At 45.2% G+C, this 7,023-nt stretch overlaps 1 long non-coding RNA gene across 1 annotated transcript in view; it reads right to left on the bottom strand.

Annotated features, from left to right (window-relative positions):
- Positions 1-667: 667 nt before the first annotated feature.
- LOC138581969 (uncharacterized) overlaps positions 668-7,023 on the bottom strand; it is a 500,909-nt gene continuing 494,553 nt past the window's right edge. Inside the window, exon 4 of the long non-coding RNA XR_011304909.1 lies at positions 668-1,429. This is a non-coding gene — a long non-coding RNA (uncharacterized lncRNA). The remainder of the gene's footprint in view (positions 1,430-7,023) is intronic.

Genomic DNA, 7,023 nt, shown 5'->3' with positions numbered 1-7,023 from the left:
ATGGGAAAGTAGAAAATACAAGTCCCAGAATCTAAAGGGGGAAAAACAGTACTGGGTAACCTTCTCACGCATGGTCATGGGAAACTTGAGAGCTCTTGTTCCATTTTCCACCAATGCAAAAGAAGAATTGCGCTAGTTGGGAAGACACCTAGATGCATGAAATGGCAGGGCTATCTTTCTTACCTTCACCAATTTGAAATTAGAGTCTGATGCAAGTCAGAGGGGTTGTGGCACACAGTGTGGTGCGATCTAAACTGGAGGGCCATGGTCTGCCCTGGAGTCGTCTTGACATATAAACTGTTTATAGATGCTTGCTGGTTCTTTGTGGCCAGGTACTTTGAAAGCAGGTTTTCTCACTGAGTGGTTCATCTTCTGATGGACAACATGGCAGTGTGCATTACATCAACAAGCTGGGCGCTACTTGCTCCCGATCCCAGTCAGATCTAGCGATAGCCCTCTGCATTTTTGCCTAAGATTCAGTATAAAGATACAGGCCGAATTCCTACCAGCAGGCTCTCAACCTGGTGGTGAAATAGTGTTCTCTTCAATCGGTGGACATCAGCGATTGGAGAATTCATCACCGGTTGGTTTTGGGGCTCCAGAGAATTCTGGGTCATTTCGGTCTGGATCTCTTTATTTATTTGTACATTGGTAAAGTGCACTAAACCCGAATGCATCGAGGCGCTGTTACAAAATCAGTTACTCGTAGACAACGTTAGCAGTTACATGCAGACAACATTAACAGGGCAGTACATTTGGGGGGGTCTTCCTAATTAAGCAAAGATCCAAGTTTTGAGGGCTCTCCAGAAGGCCTGGTAGGAATGTTCTGCTCTCAGTGTGAGTAGAAGAGAATTCCATTGATGAGCTGTGATTGACTGGAAACATGAGCCTCTAGCTTTTGTGGGTTGGAATTTCGGCTGGAGAATACGGGGGGCATAGGGTGTTCTGGAAGGTCTTGAGGAGTGAGCCTTGGTGATTTTCTGAGAAAGATAAGGTATGTGCAGAATTGGAGATGGACCTGTGTGTGATAGAAAAGGTTTTAAAGATAATGCAGATTTTCAATACTATTATAATAGAAAGCCATGCTTCTATTGAAGACCCGAAGGCGAAGGATTATGCTCATCTCTACACTTTACTTCTCGAGCAGCCAATAGAAAACATCATACCCATAAATACCAAACAAAAAATAACTACAAATCCCATGAAAAAGAAGTGGTTTTGTAGTTCGTTATTAATTGGTTCCTTTTTCCAGGTGACTTCATATATACAATCACAGTCCTTAATCCGGTATTACATCCCCTGACTCCCTTCCTTCTTCCTCTTTCTTTAGCTGATCCAGAACTGAAACTTGCGTCCCAACCGATTAACGCGTGAACATCCACTGACATTTCTCCTCATCTTCATGATCCCGATGCTTTGGGCTCTGCACCTGCCAAGATAGTAACTGTATTATTGAAAACAGCCATTGACTGGGCAATCGCATAAAATACAACATCAGACATGTAATCAATACAATACAAATGCTGCACTTGTACGATCCAAATGTCACAAGGCGTAGTAGGACCGCTCACCCCTCCTGCCTTGTTGAACATTGAAACACATTGTGTATAGGCGCAATATAAACACCCAAAAAGAAATACATAAATTAATCAAAATCTTTGTGATTGTTAGGGTGGGATAATCCTTTGCCTCTGTGTCTTTAATAGAATCATGACTTTCTATCACAATAGTATTGAAAATCTGTAAACTATGTCAAAACCTGGAGACTCGGATTATGCTAATTTAAAGCTTACTCACCACCAACGCAGATCACCTTGTTGATTGGTCGAAAATAAAAGTTCTTAAAACTCGACACATTTGACCAGTCAGCTGCCATCAAAATATCCTCTAAACGTGCCGCCATCTTGAATGCTGTGGATGCCGTGGCACCCGTAATTGAATGTGAACCATATGGTTCTATATCAATGCTAGCCTGGCTAATGCACCATTTTACATATCTTGCCAGGGTAGCTGTAGACACTGCAGTAAAAGGTTTCCTCACCGCTATTAATAACTGTGATTCCCCAGAGGTTCTGAACTATGCTGACATGTTTTTATATGCTTTCAGATATCTGAACGGACACAGTTTAGGCCGATCTACAAATGCTGTGTAATCAACCGTCTTCATGCCTGTCTTTGTCCTTTTTGTTAAATAGAAAGTTAGGCCGGTTGGCAAAAAAAGACTTCCTGTCCACCTCAAAAGCTCTGACATCCGAGACCCTTTTGCATGAAATAAGGCAGAGTAGGATAATCGGCTTTGCCCATAGAGCCTTCCTGGAAAAATGTTCATTGTCAGGCCATGTCTCAAATAGCCTCAACAGCTCACTAATGTCCCACAGACGTGAATATTTCAGAGCTGGTGGCTTCATGATTGTTATTCCTTTGATCAGTCCACATACTAGTGGATGTTTCCCAATAGGATTACCTTCTACTCTCTCATGTCCAGCTGAAATCGCTGAACGATATGTGTTGATTGTTCGGTGTGCTATACGCTGCATCGCTAGGTTGGCTAATAAATATACTACATGGATTACATCTGTTTGAACGGGATGTATGTCCCTCTCCATGCACCAATTGTACCACTTAAACCATGCACCCCTATAGGTTTTCTTGGTTCTGGTAGCACAGGTGTCTCCAATGAGTTTCCGAGCCTCTCCTAAAAGTCATGGCTTAGTCCAGGTTCTCCTGAAATCACCCATGCTATTAAGTTCAGGCTCCCTATCTGAACCAGAGGGTGGTACTCTCCTGCTGGTCCCTGTATGATAGACTCTATCCTGGCCTGTAAGGTGTACGACATCTCTAACAGATCCGGAAACCAAGTCTGCACTCTCCATGCACTCACTATTATTACTCCCGCTTTCTGTCTCCTTACTTGTGTGGGTTTGCAGGGTTTGATTGTGAATGGTGCATTCTGTGGCTGGGCCCCAGACCTGGAGAAAGACATCCATCACTGCTGCTTCCGGATCTGGTCTGCAGCTGAAGAACCGTGTCAGCTTTCTGTTCAATCTCGACGTGAACAGATCTGTCTGACATTGGCCCCTTCGAATCATGATCTCTTGGAATACTGTCTTGTCCAGAACCCAATCGCTGGAGTCCCTCATGTATCTCAAAATCCAGCCTGCCACCTGGTCTGGACACCCGGCAGATACTTCGCTGTCACGCTGTCCCTCCTTTGAAGGCATAAATGCCAAAAGTCTTTCGCTATCTATGCCAGCATCTTGGATTTTGTCCCATCCCGTCGATTGGTATACCTGACCACGGAAAGGTTGTCCTGTCCATCTTGAGAAGTATTGAACATTTGGTCATCTCTTGGTCCATTGCACTGCGAATGAGCCTTCTAGCAATTCGAGGCAGCTGATGTGGAGGGATAACTCTTCCTCCAACCATCTTTCTCCTGTTATCAGATCGCCGCACTGGGCTCCCCAGTACCATCGGCTGGTGTCTGACTCTATAATACGGTCCAGCGATGATCCAAATATCACCCTCCCATTTCAGGCCTCCATATGGTGATAGTACCACACCAGTTCCGTCCTTGCCTCCTGTGAAATGGGGACTCTGTTCATATGGTAATCTGTGCTCGAAATGTTGTATTTTTAGGCTTTGTAATACTCGATAATGTAGGGGTCCTGGAAATATAGCCTGAATTGAAGATGTTAGACAGCCTACTAGCCAGGATAATCCCCTCATGGATATTGATTATTTTGCCATCCGACCTTTACTTCTTTCTTGATGGAATTCAGCTTGTCTCGGGGTAATCTGAGGATTCTCTGTTCTGTGTCCACAATGAAACCTAGAAATTCTATTGACTGTGCCGTGATTAATTCTGCTTACTCACAGTTGATCAGAAACCCCAACTGTTGCAGTAATCCGGCCGTGGTCCCCACCTGCTCCAAGAGCAGTTACTTATCCTGGCACATTAGACATATGTCATCCAGATATATAATCAATCTGATGCCTTGTTCCTTGAGATGGCCAACTACTGGCTTCATCAGCTTGGTAAATTACCAAGGAGCCGATGCTAGCCCAAACGGGAGACTTGTAAACTCCCATCTCTGCCCTTTCTAGAGGAAATGGAGTAGATGACCCTGATTCTGAGTTATGGGGACCATCAGGTAGGCGTCTCTGAGGTCTACTCGGGCTAGCCAGTCCCCTTTCTGGTGTATTTCCTCAGCAGATGCATTCCCTCCATCTTGAAATGCCTGTATACCAGAAAGGCATTCAGCGCCCTGAAGTTGATTACTGGTCTGAATTTGCGCCTTCCTCTTACTAAAAACATGTTGCTTTAGAAGCCACCCAGCACCTTTGCTGCTGGTGTGATGGCATTGTTTTGCCACAGATTTTCTATATCGCTGTCTAATAAAGTTTCATCTTCTATGGCAAAAATGTATCAGACCTTCACTGACTCTTGCATAATTCTAGTCGGAAATCTGGTACCATTTGCAATACCCAGGAGTCTCAAAATATATCTCTCCACTTGTGAAATCACTGCACAGGTAGGATATTTGTGCCTAGCAGGCACTCTCACCTTGTGAGCAAGGCTCTTACCTGTGTTACTGTGCGGTTGTTTGCCATTAGACCTCCAGCCTCTGCCTCTACCTCTTCCTCTCGATGGAAAGAACGGGTGACGCGCCGGTTCTCCTGCTCCCCCCATTGCGGTCTGTTTCCAGAGGGCCTATATGATGAGTTCTCTGACTCGTTTGATCTCCTGACAGATGATTCATCCCTGCTCTGCCAGCTTTCATCTGTGGAATCATCTGAGCTTTCCTAACCATACTTTCCCCACGACTTCACCCTTCTTTTGCCACTATGCTTTATATGTGGTGTACCTGGTAGGGTTCTGGGCGCTGTGTGCCCTGCAGCTTTTCTTTCTTCCCCTTTTTCTCAATGTGCCTCTCCCCTCCTCAATTCCTCCATTCCCTGAGAGAAGGTCAAGAGCACATCCATAATACTCATGCTTCTGGTCAATGGGCCTCTGCCGGCACTCAGTGCCCTTTGAACCGCCTGATTCATTCTGACGCCACTAAGGTGTGGGCCATCTGAGTCCTCATTTGAGATCTCTCTCCTGCTCATTATTCCTAGTTTAATGATTCAAGTATATTAGATAATTCATTTCACTTGGGATGCACCTATTTTATTTATTAACCCTTTATTTCACAGCTAGGTGGATCTATGGGTAATACTCCACAGTTTTTCTTGGGACTGCGCCCGTATGTCACAAATCTGCTCCAGGGCTTGTGACCCTCTGGAGCTGCAAACAGTTTATCTTGGGACTAAGCCCATAATATTAACAGCCTGTGTCAGTACTGTGTGAATTCCCTTCACCGCTGTTGAGTTTGCCGTATACATGCAATGTGCTACTGCTGCCAGTAGATAGCACCTGTATGACAATCGTTACAGCAAGACATCACGCAGCGTTGTGTCCGCTGACACCGGTACACATTCAGAGAAAATGGCAGCACTGTGTGCAGATGTCCTCTGCGCACCGGCGCCGGAACCTCTAGGGGTACCGTCATACCCTGCTGCGACTTCCATGAGGCTATTGCCTCATGTCATTGCTTCCTGCGAATGCCGGGGCCCCGACAAGCCTGTCATGTTCCGACTTCATCTACTGTGGATGTGACCTGCCAAGCTGCTACGCTCCGCCTCTAGCTGTCCACTACAGTATAATCACTCACACGGTGTACAACAATCACACACTTAAATCAATGAATAAAGTTTCACTTATCTGCTCGAGCAGCAAAGAAAGAGAAAGAAGGAAGGAAGTCAGGGGACCTTATACCGAATTAAGGGCTGTGATTGAATATATGAAGTCAGGTGGAAAAAGGAACCAATAATAGACAAACTACAAAACCACTTCTTTTTCATGGGAATTGCAGTTCTTTTTATTGTTTATTTATGGTTATGATGTTTTATATTGGCTGCTCCAGAAGTAAAGTGTAAAGGGGAGCATAATCGAGCCTCCGGGTCTTGACATAGAATCTGTTCTCGAATCGGGAGCCAGTGTACGGCTCTTCTTGCAGCCGAGATATGTTCAAGTTTGGGAATGTTAAGGGCTGCTCGAAAGTGCATTGTTTTGGATGATCTGCATTTTCTGGAGGTTGTGTGAGGAGGTACCTGCAAAGAGTATGTTGCAGTAGTTGAGGCTGGTGCCAATGAATGCTTGTGTAATGGTAAAACAAATGTTCGGGGATAAGAAAGGGGGCATTTATCAGTTTTGTCCTCTAGGCTGCGTAGGAGGTGATAGGGTTCACTTGGCATGTTACTGATAGTGTGGCATCAAGGTAGACACCCAGCATTTTCACTGAGGTGGAGACTGGGATCTGGATGCCATCAATGTTGAAAGCAGCATATTGGGTATTGCACTTTTTCAGCACTGCAGAAGGCCCTGCAAGAAGGATCTCCGTCTTATCATCATTAAGACAAAGTCGGTGCATTGCCATCCATGGATGGTCGAGTAAGCAGCGTTAAGGATGTCAGTGTCTTTAGAGTGGTTTCTGGAGAGGGGGAGGAGAATTTGTGTACCATCGGCATAGTTGGTGTAGGCTATGCCTATGGATTGAAGAAGGTCCTAAAGAGGTTTAATGAAGATATTATAGAGAGTGGGGGATACACAGGATATACCTCCGGGGATCAGTGCCATTGGTGCAGTAGAGTTCTCAGCAAACCCTCTCATTGCTCTACCTTCTAAAAAGGATGCAATCCATGTCGTAGCTTCAGGTGTGAAATTAGCAGAGGAGGTAAGGTGGTGGCAGAGGATGTTGTGGTCGACCACACGGATCAAGAAGAAGAATAAGAGCAGGCTTCCCTTCATCCCTAATCTTTTTGAGCTGGTTTTCAAGGTCAAGAAGAGATGATTCAGACCCATGGCCTGGATGAAAGCTGGACTGATGCATTCCCAAGTTGTGGTTTATTTCCTAATAATGTTGGATTTGGATGTATGCAACTCTGTCCAGGATTTTCAGTAGGGCGGGGACGGTGGTGATA

This window comes from Ambystoma mexicanum, chromosome 3q, assembly GCF_040938575.1.
Source record: "Ambystoma mexicanum isolate Mex_15411 chromosome 3q, UKY_AmexF1_1, whole genome shotgun sequence".
In the NCBI taxonomy this organism is placed as follows: domain Eukaryota; kingdom Metazoa; phylum Chordata; class Amphibia; order Caudata; family Ambystomatidae; genus Ambystoma; species Ambystoma mexicanum.
Note: the sequence above shows the minus strand (reverse complement) of the source record. Positions and strands in the feature narration are given on the sequence as shown.